The sequence below is a fragment of the Schistocerca americana genome, chromosome 2 (assembly GCF_021461395.2).
Source record: "Schistocerca americana isolate TAMUIC-IGC-003095 chromosome 2, iqSchAmer2.1, whole genome shotgun sequence".
NCBI lineage: Eukaryota > Metazoa > Arthropoda > Insecta > Orthoptera > Acrididae > Schistocerca > Schistocerca americana.
The window spans coordinates 525,810,864-525,824,134 of record NC_060120.1 but is presented as its reverse complement, the minus strand read 5'-3'; positions in this window follow the sequence as shown (position 1 = coordinate 525,824,134).

Sequence of the window (13,271 nt, the reverse complement as noted above, 5' to 3'; positions counted from 1 at the left end):
GATGACGGTCGTTTAAAGGCATTAGGCCAAAATTACGCACGTCAATGTACCTGAAAACTGGCAGATGCGATGAATGACCTTAAGTTTAAAACTAGTGTACTGTACTTGCTTTATGCAGTGCAAGTGCTATGCAAATAAAATGAATTGCACAGTGTTCGTGCATTAATGGTCTTGTAAATCAGCCCACATCTCTCAGAACTGTATTAAGTAAGAGTACATCAGATACAGGATTTGTTTCAGGCAGAGGGTAAGTTGTTGTGACATCACGTATGACACAATCATTTTACCAGTCGCCATTTTTGAATGTGAAATCAAGATGCAGCTTCGTTTGACCAACTACGCTGCTTAGACCTACTGTGATTTTGTTGACTTTGACAGTTAGTTCCACTGTGCTTGCGATGTCAATGATTTCGTCTTATTACATCTACAGTTAGGTAACGATGTCGTAGTGTTGGCCATCCTGGACGCTATATATCTGAGGGAACCAGGAGGATAACTACTCTTGAATTTCATTTACTACAGAGGGGCAGGAAAGGGTAATGCAATCATAGGATCGTAAATTATCCGATAAGAATCAAATAATTCTTGACTCCAGCCGCAGCCCGGTTTGTCTCAAAGAAGAGGGTGAGAAGGTCATTAAGCATCTAGTGATCAGGTGACAAGTAATCAAGGGGGGCTCACAAATAATCCCTGTCTTCTGGGTGACAGTTGGTGGAGAGGGTCTGAAAGTGGGATAGAACTGGTACTGTTTCACAATTAACATGTAATTATTAGTAATTATCTTTAAATTATCACAGCTACTCATTATTATGTGAATTCTGATATGTAGAACTCTATAGTGAACTATAACTATTTATGAACTGAGGAATATTTTGTGTTTAGTAGATGACAGGGGACTATATTTGTCACTGACCATCGCCCTTTAATAAATGTATTGGAAACTACTAACTCTAAAATACAGAATCACGCAAACTTCGCTGCATTTGATAATTTTTGTAACTTGTTTTGATGCTTAAGCTATATTTATAGGATAACCATGTGAGTTATTAATCTGACCACTTACCCGCATCTCGTGGTCGTGCAGTAGCGTTCTCGCTTCCCACGCCCGGGTTCCCGGGTTCGATTCCCGGCGGGGTCAGGGATTTTCTCTGCCTCGTGATGGCTGAGTGTTGTGTGATGTCCTTAGGTTAGTTGGGTTTAAGTAGTTCTACGTTCTGGGGGACTGATGACCATAGATGTTACGTCCCATAGTGCTCAGAGCCATTTGAACCATTTTGAATCTGACCACTTCCCGTGTATCCATTTTCAATCCAAGGTGCTATTTCTTAAACAAAGTGAATTTTTTTATGTCGAAAGAATATTGTCTACAGGTATTCTTTTGGTACAAACAACTAACTCCTCAGTTTACAATAAGAGATTACTACTCACATTACCTGCTTATCGTCGTTATGTTCCATTTCAACAGCTCAGTCATTCCATTGGTTTGGCATTCCTCGTCTCTCCCGAACTTGTGTTACCCACTTTGTTTTGCGAACTTGTAAAATCCACCATCCTTTGTAATCTATTTCGCATTATTTTCATCTGCAAGTGTGTCTACAAATCTTCCCCTCGATTGCACACTAGAACACCGAGTAGGCTTCTCATGGGTAAGTAAGAACAAGTCAGCGAAACTTTATGTTTGTATTTGCTTGGGCCTTACTCTCAAAAAATTGAAACTTTTCCTATAGGCAACACGAACACCTTTCGTCAAGTATCCATGAAATAACATTGTTCGTGAGCAAACGAAATGAAAAAAATCTTGCTAGAACGCTCTCGACACTCTAAGCTGTCTTCCATTCCGAGCTTAACGTCGCCAATTGCGGAAATTGACTATTCTAGTTCAACAGTAGAAATTGATCTTCACGAGGATTAATACATGAGAAATTATGTAAAATGGGGCTAAGAAAAATTTCGTTTATCGTGAATGAAAGTTTCTAAATTCTGTCAAAACTTACCAGCATCAAACAACAGAGCAGTCTTCATTATACTCGAGAAGAACTATAACTCCTCTCTACGTTATATTTTCATTTGTATATGTTTAAACGCCCGATGGCATCATCGACTGTTATCGCAAGATTCCTCCTGATTTTCCGTTCCATGAACTGTGGCTGCAGTAATTAGCAGCAGATTGACTTTCCTTGTACTTGAAAGAATCTGTTTTCGTTTGCTATGTCACACTTATTATCAACATAACAACTGCAGCATTCAATAAAACTGGTTACCATAATGCGTGTTTTGTTTGCTTCTTTTTTCCTTTCCTTTTTTTTTTTTTGCGTTGTGTGTCACTGTAGTACAGGCGAGGAAACGAAACCACCCGTGTTCGCGGAAATTAACAGCCAGGGCTCAGCAACACAATTGAGTTGATATTTCATACACGTCTTAGGGGCAGTACTTGTCAAATTCGCAATGAGAAGGGACATTTCTACTAAAGAGAGTTTCGGGAAACTGCTAATAATACTTTTGAACATTAGTACAACTCAACTTAGGCACAGGCTCGAAAGGAGAATTCCTTTTCCGTCAAAAAAACCTACCTTTTAATGCAGTAAGGTTTAAATCCTGAAGAAAGGAGGTGAACAGAAGTCACTGATCGTTTACACCATTCGCCTTGCAGTCTAAAGAGCTTTCCATTTGGAAGAGGTAAATCTTGTGCCTAGGGGATTGTATACCTAGGAGCTACAGTCAAGGTACCGATCTTAGAATCACATGAAAAAATGAACTCTGGAGACTACCTAAGAAATTTGCACCATCTTATGAATTTTTAATTACTATTAGCGTAAGGTGGTGTTTTGTGTGGCATTTTTAATTATTTCGTCTTCTACACGTTTAAGTCGTGTATGATATTTAAAACTATTTGAAATATATGGTTAATTATTTGGTTACATAAAATCATTGCAAGTTACACACATACACGGTGGTCCATTGATAGAGACCTGGCCACATATCTCACGAAATAAGCAGCAAACGAAAAAACTACGAAGAACGAAACTCGTCTAGCTTGAAGGGGGAAACCAGGTGGCGCTATTGTTGGCCCGCTAGATGGCGCTGCCATAGGTCAAACGGATATTAACTGCGTTTTTTTAAATAGGAACCCCCATTTTTTATTACATGTTCGTGTAGTACGTAAAGAAATATGAATAATTTAGTTGGACCACTTTTTGTTTCGCTTTGTGATAGATGTCACTGTAATAGTCACAAACGTATAACTACATGGTATCACGTAACATTCCGCCCTTGTGGACGGTATTTGCTTCGTGATACTCGTGCGTTACCCGTGTTAAAATGGACCATTTACCAATTGCGGTAAAGGTCGATATCGTGTAGATGTATGGCTATTGTGACCAAAATGCCCAACGGGCGTGTGCTATGTACGCAGCTCGGTATCCAGGACGACATCATCCAAGTGTACGGACCGTTCGCCGGATAGTTACGTTATTTAAGGAAACAGGAAGTGTTCAGCCAGATGTGAAACGTGAACCACGACCTGCAACAAATGATGGTGCCCAAGTAGGTGTTTTAGCTGCTGTCGCGGCTAATCCGCATATCAGTGGCAGACAAATTGCGCGAGAATCGGGAATCTCAAAAACGTCGTTCTTTTCACGTCTTTCGTTTGACGCTTATTTCGTTATATATTTGACCCGGTCGCGATCAATGGACCACCCTGTATATTGGAGGGAGGTGGTAGTGTGTATTGCTCGGGTGGGGGGGGGGGGGGGGGAATAAGGGAAAAGGTTGTGGAGGGAGACCTATAGATGAGTACATTAAGCAGTTTGAGAAGGATGTAAGTAGCAGTAGTTATTCTAAGGTGAAGAGGCTGACGCTGGTTTGAGTGGCTCGGAGCACTTCTTCCGACTATAGCCTCAACAACAACTACTCCCACTGAGCAACTGTCATTCTTTGTACCAATTTGTAAAGTGCAAGTACTGTTATTACATACTCTCTATGTTTAACTTCGATAATCGCTATACAGGGTGACGAACGAATGTTAACATGCGAATCTTTAACCAGATTTCAATCAAAAATTTGTCTATCAAAATAAGATCGGCCGCATTTAGGAAACACATGTGTGAAAAGGAGGAGCTGTCGACACTGTCACATCATGTAGGGCATCGGAATGTAAATAGCACTGTGTATCACTGCAATAACCGTGAAAGGCGTAGTAGGTCACGGAGTGGTCTGCTGAAACATCAAACCTACCCCCACCATTGAGCCATTGTTCGAATCCTCGTCAGGTTTCTTTTTCATTGTTTGGATGCCCGTTCGCTATCTCTCGTCGCTTATAGGCGGGACATAATTTCAGCACAAGATAGTGGCCAATAGGATGACAGTGGCCTATGACATTTGGGTGGGATCCATTAAACTGCATTTATGAGTCTTCAAACCGCATAGTGGACAACCATAGACGCTACTGTCAAGTCTATGTAGGACAGATTCCCGAGGGAGTGCACAAACGAAGAATATCTCAATACCTTTTTGATGCCGAGTATTTCCGATCAGGAAGCTGCTGCTGTTGGTCGTGTATGTGTCACACTGTGCCCTCACAGTCGTCATCTTAAAGAGAATACCAGAATGAGATTGTCACTCTGCAGCGGAGTGTGCTCTGATACAAAACTTCCTGGCAGTTTAAACCAGGTGCTGGACCGAGACTCCAACTCGGGACCTTTGCCTTGCGCGAGTGAGTGCTCTACCCAAGCACCCATTCTCTCATGTTTACTTCTGCCATTTCCTCGTCTCCTACCTTCCAAACTTTGCAGAAGCTCTCCTGCGAATCTTCCAGAACTAGCACTCCTGAAAGAAAGGACATTGCGGAGACATGGCTTAGCCACAGCCTGGAGGGTATTTACAGAATGAGATTTTCGCTCTGTAGCGGAGTGTGTGCTGATATGATACTTCCCGGCAGATTAACACCGTGTGACGTGTGGGGCATGACTCGTGCTTGGGTAGAGCACTTGCCCGTGAAAGGCAAAGGTCCCAAGCTCGAGTCTCGATCAGGCACACAGTTTTAATCTGCCAGGAAGTTTTTAAAGAGAATGATTTTCGTCAACTGAAGCACAGCTTTCTGCTATATGGGTAATCTTCGTTCACAAGTAATGCACACCTGTTGTCCAAGTATAAAACACACTGTTTTGTGATGCACAAAGGTCTGTTTCTGTATCATAGCACGCTAATTCAGCACCAGTGGCTAGAAGACCGAAATGGACGAGTATAGGTTTGAGAGTGTATTTTACACTAAATGGAAGATAACTTTGGATGGGCTGAGTGATCCATCTTCTATTGTGAAGTTACTTTCAATCGACAAAAATCATTATTGATTAGAAAACAACCCACATATAACCTGTGAACTAGACACTTTCTAACCTCCCGCTTTCCGCACTCAGGGGCTGTAATATGTCCGAACGATCTGAGAGGTATGGTTCGGAGGAGCGGGGTGACTAACTCTGAAGCATGCACAGAAACATCGACAAGAGTTTCACTGACTTTATTGAATCGAAGGTACACAGCAGGCCTTCCTGTGGTCCCAGTGGTGGCGCCTCATGGAGTGAGTGCGTGGATCACCCACAAATGCCAATGGTGAAACCTGCTGCATGGGGGTCCAGTCACCCAGCGTTTTAGACGTAGCGCTCCAACTCAAGTCACAGCTAAGGGGCAGCCGCCTGTGTTGGCTGCAGAGGTACCCTGGGACGTGGCTGGCTGCTCCCTAAAGGGCAATTTGTGGATCCCACGTACAGCACCGTAAGGAAACAGCTGGCCGCCATTGTTGTAGTATTCTTTAGCAGCCAACACGTCTTGGTAAGTGAGCGCAGACTACTCTGCAACCGGGATGTCGCTAGTTGGCGCCTCCGCCTTGCCTCTGCGAATGGCAACTTGCCATCGGCCGGACGATGTCGCGCCGGTGCATCTCCAGGGTGCGGCCCACCCGGCCACACTTGTTGCGTGTCCTTGCTGCGGGCCGGTTTGCCGGCGTAATCCATCACCCAAAGGTCGTCCAGGTTGGCCTCCAACTTAAATAACCGTCCTTCTCTGGCGTTCTAAACATGGACATAATAGAGACACGACGGCTTCCAACTTTCGCTTCCGGGCTCGCTTATTTATACGTCTTTTACCTACAAAAATGGCTCTGAGCCCTATGGGACTTAACTTCTAAGGTTATCAGTCCCCTAGAACTTAGAACGACTCAAATCTAACCAGCCTAAGGACATCACACACATCCATGCCCGCGGCAGGATTCGGACCTGCGACCGTTTTTCCTACACCTCTGACGTATTTCCTCTGGAGGGGGCTAGTAGAGTGATGTTTAATTAATACAACGTCAGCTTCCCTCAGCCCTCTTCGGCCTCTACACACAGATTTTTAGGCGCTCCTCTATCTGCAATGTATCGGATCTTCAAAGCCCGTCAGTTCCCTGAGCTACTCTGTTTTCACCACTGCACATGGCTTGTGTTCGTGACGCAGGAACATAAATCCACAGGCTAGAATCGTGGGAGAATTACCTATTGCTAGACAATTTGCATGTGCCCTTGCATCGTTAGTTCCTTTGCAACAAATTCCATGATGCGTTTGAAAAGTTTCTCTTGGTGCTCAGCGACAGCTACGGTTTCCGCATGATGGTGCACTGCCACTCTTTGGAACAGAATCGTTTCCAGGGAACTGAGTTGGTCATAGATAATAGGTGTTGTCACCATCCAGCTCAGGGTGAAGGAGTACTTCGCACCTTGGTTCACAGGGCCCACGTTATCTCAGACCCTGAAAGTTTGGAAGCTGAACTATCACATCTCAAGGTCACCTTTCGTGAGAGTGGTTATAGTGCGAGGCAGGTCAAAAGTGCGTTGCGCTATAAGCCTTCTGTGCAACGGGTGAGTGACGATAGCAACAAAGTGCCACCTAAGTCTACGGCCTTTTTGCCTTACGCAAGAAGCATTTCCAACAGGACTGGCCGTATTTTGTCGAAATATGATGTGAAATGTGTTTTTCGACCACCTTCTAAGATTAAGGCCCTGTAGGCGTCCGTAAAAGATGATCTTGGTTTGCGTAAGGCTGGTGTCTATCGTATTCCTTGCAGTTGTGGGATGTCATATATTGGTCAGACAATCAGGACTGTGGAAGACCGGTGTATTGAACATAAGCGTCACACACCCTTACAACAGCCGAGCAAATCCGCTATTGCAGAACATTGCCTTGACACCTGTCATCCTATGGAATACAACAACACGGAGATTCTGGCTTGCACGTCCAGCTATTGGGACAGTGTTATTAAGGAAGCTGTTGAAATCAAACTATCAAACAACATTATAAGCAGAGATGGTGGATTTTGTTTAAATGCTACTGGGAATCCGGCTCTGTCTCTCATCAAAAATCAGAGGGACAGAATTAGTGCGCATATAGCCGCATATCAACCGTCCAGTAATCCGGCGGAATGGTATATGCGCGAAATTTGGAGGATTATGTAGAACATACTGCCATTAGAATCACCGAGCATGAGGGAAATACATTTCAGATTTTGAAGAAATCATGAACTCGCTGAAACAAGAGAGTACAGCATGTACTCCAGGGGATAATCTAAAGCAAAAGGCACACCAAGAGTTTGGTAGGAAAATTATTAGCGTCCCCACATGGCAAGGAAATGGCTGTGGATGAAAAGAAAGACACATTGAGAAACAAAATGGCTAAGCAAGCTGAGAGCAGGATTCGTCGGCATGACGAAAAATAGAAACTTCCAAAACCTGTCGTTGGTGACTTGGTTCTCGTGAAAGCTTACGAGAAGTCAAGAGAAATTGAGCACGAAATATAGAAATTTAAATTTGTTTATAACGGGCCATACCGAATAGTAAACATACCGCATACCAGTGCGTACTATTTTGAATACCCAGTGTCAAAAAAAGGTTTTGGGACTAGAAAAATTCTAGACTTAAAGAAGTATGAACCACGGGTTCAACCGACAGATAATCAGACTTAAACGCTGTCTGAAAAAACCTAAATGAGTAAAGTAAAATAAGAATATAGTACTTGTTAAAGCATGACATTGATAATAATGTATAAATATATATATAGATGAGATTGTAACATAGTTTTCTAAGTTACAGGGAAACCTAAGTGTAAATATAGGTAGGAAGGCCTGTGGTTCTAGAAAGCCGTGAAATTCCAGTGATGGTGAAAACGGGGTGAGCAAGGACTCACCGGGGAAATGAAAGTGGTGGGGAGTGACAAATGGTGCACTAATAGCTCCACAAACGTAAGCAACGAAATGAGCAAGTGACGCTCTTGGGCGCATTGCCCTTATCTCTATTGTTTCCTTTCGTGTGACGTAGAGACTTTCTCTGTTTTCAGGAGAATTTTGTTATTTAACTGTGTATTTGGTATACTGTATGTGTTAATGTTTTGGGCTAATCTTATAAGAGTAATACAGAAAAATCTATAATATGAAAAAAGCAACTAAAGAGTAATGTGTAATTTAACGAAATGTGGACCAAATATGCAAAGATAAGAGGAGGAGATGGAATAGTAGTTTATGTAATTATTGATGTAATCTAGATTTTTGTTTTTTGATGAGATGTTATATTGATGGAAGGTATAACAAAAATTTTGATCATAGAGGAAATGAGTTTTACCAAAGAAACATTCCGTTAAGCTCATCCCTTCAGGAAGATTTAACGAAATGTGGGGAATACGTGATGCCACCGTTAAAAATTAAATAATTTTTTAAATATTTTTTTACTTTGCTTTAGGGTACTGGTATGTTGAAAGATCGATATGAAGTGTTACAGAAAGACGTAAAAGGAGTCAGCAAATAAATGTGTAAAATTGTTATGTTTGTATGCAAAGCTCTTTGACATAAAATAATTACTTCATTCCCAATTGTTAATTAACGATAAGAAAAATGTTATTGCCATTCAATGAAAAAATTTTAATGACTGTAAACACCTCAGGGAAAATTTTCGTGTTTAATATGTTAATCAATGTACAGAATAGGATGTGGGGAAGTACAGAGGGTTTTACGTGACCAGTTGTGGAGGTGACCTAGGTGAGAGGAGCGTTAAGGGAAAAGACGATGGAGAGAAAGGAGGTTGCGTGGGAGCCTTCACCGCATTTGTATCGGGCTGTAATAGGTCCGCTAAGGTGAGGCTTATTTGGTGCTAAAGTTGTGAAAAAGTGCAACCAAATATTCGGATGGCAGCGGCTTTTATGCCCCAAAGTCGTCTAGAGTATGTATCAAATTGGAAAGCAAGATTATCGGAATAATTTTATAAGGGAATTCGGCCGACCCTCCGACGAGTAAAGATGGCTGCTGCTTGTGACGTGGCTATCAATAAGGAAGTCCATCACTGGGGACGTGAAGAGCCGACCGAAATTGTTGTACCAACAGTACTATGAGCCATCCAGCACACAACTCAAGGCAAGCACTAATTTTACAGACTCGTTTGTTTGATCTCAGAACATGTAAGGGGTTACAGTTAACTTACTTTTAAACGAAAAACTAGAAGATGTGCAAACTTATTCTTCGAAATCATACAATACAGGCTTTCACGGCCGGTATTGTCTTCACTTAAAACTTCCGGGATGATAGGCCGTGGTCGAAGTATAAAACTCTCCGCTGACGTTTCGTCTCCGACTGCGGGAGACATACTCGGAGTTACAGCGGCGAACTGCGAAGAGAACTTGAGGAAGCGCTGATTACATAGGCAGTACAGATGGCGCCACTGTCGATTACGTGGCGTCGGCTATGAGATTGTCTCTGGTAATGCCAACATTCACGATTGGAAGTAATCGATCGTCAAGATTGCGGTGCAACGCTGACATCCAAATTTTAACCAGTTTAACACCTTCGTCTTTCCTGTCAAAATTATTACGCTGTTTATCAATCTCTATAGCCTCTCTATACATGCGTGCATAATAATGCGAGGTTTTTTATATGACGCTCGTATGCTGAATTTTATTTCATGATCAACTTCCTAGTAAACATGTTGCGCTACGGCCGATTTATCTGTGGCGGCAATTCCTCTTACGTTCAACAAGACGGGTATTCACACTTCTCTTTGTGGTACCGGTATAAACCTGTCCACAACTACAAGGGATTTTATATACCCCCGGTGTAGCCAAAAGCTGTCGTGCATCTTTTTCCGATCTTAAATATTCTTTTATTTTCCTGGTGGGTTTGTAAATAGTTTGCACACCATACTTGCTTAAAACTTTCCCAATGCGATTTGTGACCTTACTAATGAACGGAAGAAAAACTTTGCCCTTGGGCGACTATTGTTCGTCGTTGCTCCTGATTCTCTGCCTAGAGCGAAGTGCTCGACCTATATCCTTGCTAGAATAGCCATTCTTCACGAAAGTTGACCGTATATGCTCAATCTCATCTTTTAAATAAACAGCTTCGCAAATTTGGTACGCTCTGTCTACCAAGATTTTCATTACACCTCTTTTTTGTCTAGTGTGGTGGTTTGAATCTTTATGCAGATAACGATCAGTATGTGCGACCTTTCTATACACCTTATGGCCCAACGTTCCGTCCCGTCGTTTAATTACAGACACATCCAGGAAATTCAATTGCCCCTTCCTTTCCGTCTCCATAGTAAATTGGATTTTCGGATTAATGCTATTTAAATGTGTCAGGAAGGCATCCAGCTCCTCTGCCCCGTGTGTCCGTACTACGAACGTGTCATCGACACAGCGATAGCATCTCGCTGGTCTCTTACTGGCAGTCTACAACTCTCGTTCTTCAAAAGTCTCCACAAATAAGTTTACCACAGCAGGACTAAGACGAACTGCCCATAGCCACCCCGTCAATCAGTTCATAAAAGTTATTATTGTATTGAAAATAGGTTGTGGTGAGTCAGTGTCGGAATAATGCCACAATATCGGTAGGAAAAATATTCGCTATGTATAAGTTAGCTTCGCTTACCGGAATCATGTTAAATAACGACACAATATCGAAACTGACGAGGATATCATCCGGGCCCACGCTCGTTCCCTCTTATTGTCAATGAAATGAGCTGAATTTTTAATATGACTATCCGTCCTACCAACATAAGTTTGCAGCAATTAGGCAGGGTGCCTAGCTAAATCAAGGTGTTGGTCCGCCTGTAGCGCTGACAATTGGCCTCAACGGAATCTCAGGTTTATGCACTTTGGGTAAGCCATAAAGTCTAGGTTGGTACGCTTCTGTTTAACAAAGCAGCTTCTTATCCTCGGAGGCGAATGAAGACGCTATCACCTGTCGATTAGTCATTCTTAAAATCTTGAAACATGGACGATAAATAGTTTGGACAAGAAGAGAATAGAAGCTTTTGAAATGTGGTGCTACAGAAGAATGCTGAAGATTAGATGGGTAGATCACATAACTAATGAGGAAGTATTGAATAGGATTGGGGAGAAGAGAAGTCTGTGGCACAACTTGACTAGAAGAAGGGATCGGTTGGTAGGACATGTTCTGAGGCATCAAGGGATCACCAATTTGGTTCTGGAGGGCAGCGTGGAGGGTAAAAATCGTAGAGTGAGACCAAGAGATGAATACACTAAGCAGATTCGGAAGGATGTATGTTGCAGTATGTACTGGGAGATGAAGAGGCTTGCACAGGATAGACTAGCGTGGAAAGCTGCATCAAACCAGTCTCAGGACTGAAGACCACAACAATAAGAAAATCTTGATAGTCGGATCCTTCTGGAATTTCTTGATTTATCAAAATGGTTCAAATGGCCCTGAGCACTATGGGACTTAACATCTGTGGTCATCAGTCCCATAGAACTTAGAACTTCTAAGCTTAACTAAGCTAAGGGCATCACACACATCCATGCCCGAGGCAGGATTCGAGCCTGCGACCGTAGCAGTCGTGCGGTTCCGGATGACTAGAGGAAGGGATCGGTTGGTAGGACATGTTCTGAGGCATCAAGGGATCACCAATTTGGTTCTGGAGGGCAGCGTGTAGGGTAAAAATCGTAGAGTGCGACCAAGAGATGAATACACTAAGCAGATTCGGAAGGATGTATGTTGCAGTATGTACTGGGAGATGAAGAGGCTTGCACAGGATAGACTAGCGTGGAAAGCTGCATCAAACCAGTCTCAGGACTGAAGACCACAACAATAACAAAATCTTGATAGTCGCATCCTTCTGGAATTTCTTGATTTATCAAAATGGATCACATGGCTCTGAGCACTATGAGACTTAACATCTGTGGTCATCAGTCCCATAGAACTAAGGACTTCTAAGCTTAACTAAGCTAAGGGCATTACACACATCCATGCCCGAGGCAGGATTCGAGCCTGCGACCGTAGCAGTCGCGCGGTTCCGCACCACGCGCCTAGAGCCGCTAGACTACCGCGGCCAGCCTTAATATATCAAATATAGTTCACACTGTTCTGAAAGATTGTGGCATCCTCCATATCTAATGACAACAATAATGTTTTTATCTGCATTTATATCCATCAGCGCCTTCCTTTGTGCCTGCGAGAAATTACTGTTGGGTGGCTTACATGTACGTAAAATTCTAGCCGTTTCCATCCTAATTTCGTCAGCAGACTTCTGTGGAAGCTGATGGATACCTGCCTCAATATTTGCTACAATATCCTCTGTGGGTACGTTTTGGGGCGTCACAGCAAAATTGCCTCCTTTCGCTAGTACAGAAATTTCAACTTTTGACAAATCTTTATCAGGCAGGTTATTCTTCGAAAATTTCTGCCCAAAGACATCTCCAGTCCTGTTTGCTGGTCATGTTTGTTGTGTAATGACGGTTTGAAAGTTAAATTGCTTGTTTGTTTAATAATTGAGCAAAAGGTACAATAAATAAATTCATTATTATTATGAACTGCTTCATAGTAGAAAGAGGGGGACTTTCAAGCGAAGAAATTGCTTTGGTTGATAACACCATCTTTAAATGTGGTCGCTTTGTTCAACAAAATAAACTACATTCCACTGAATAACATTAATTTTGATGCAAATTTAAATTTGCATTGTCTGCTAATTCAAAATTAGAGTAATACCTTTTTCAAAAGTAAAGATAGCTCGAGTTTGCTTCCATGTTGTTGCGAAGTAAATTCAAATAAAAAAACTTACAGCCACTCAAAGGCAGTGTCATCACTAAAAGTAAATAAAGGAAAAACGTTAAAAGATTTCAAAATTGCTCCATCAGAGCTGACGACCGAAAAAAAAATTTTAGGAATAGTTTTTCTTACAGTGGGCCTAACTAAGGTAAGGTTTCGAGTCTGCTGTGGTGTACTACTGCAGTGTGGATGGATCTTC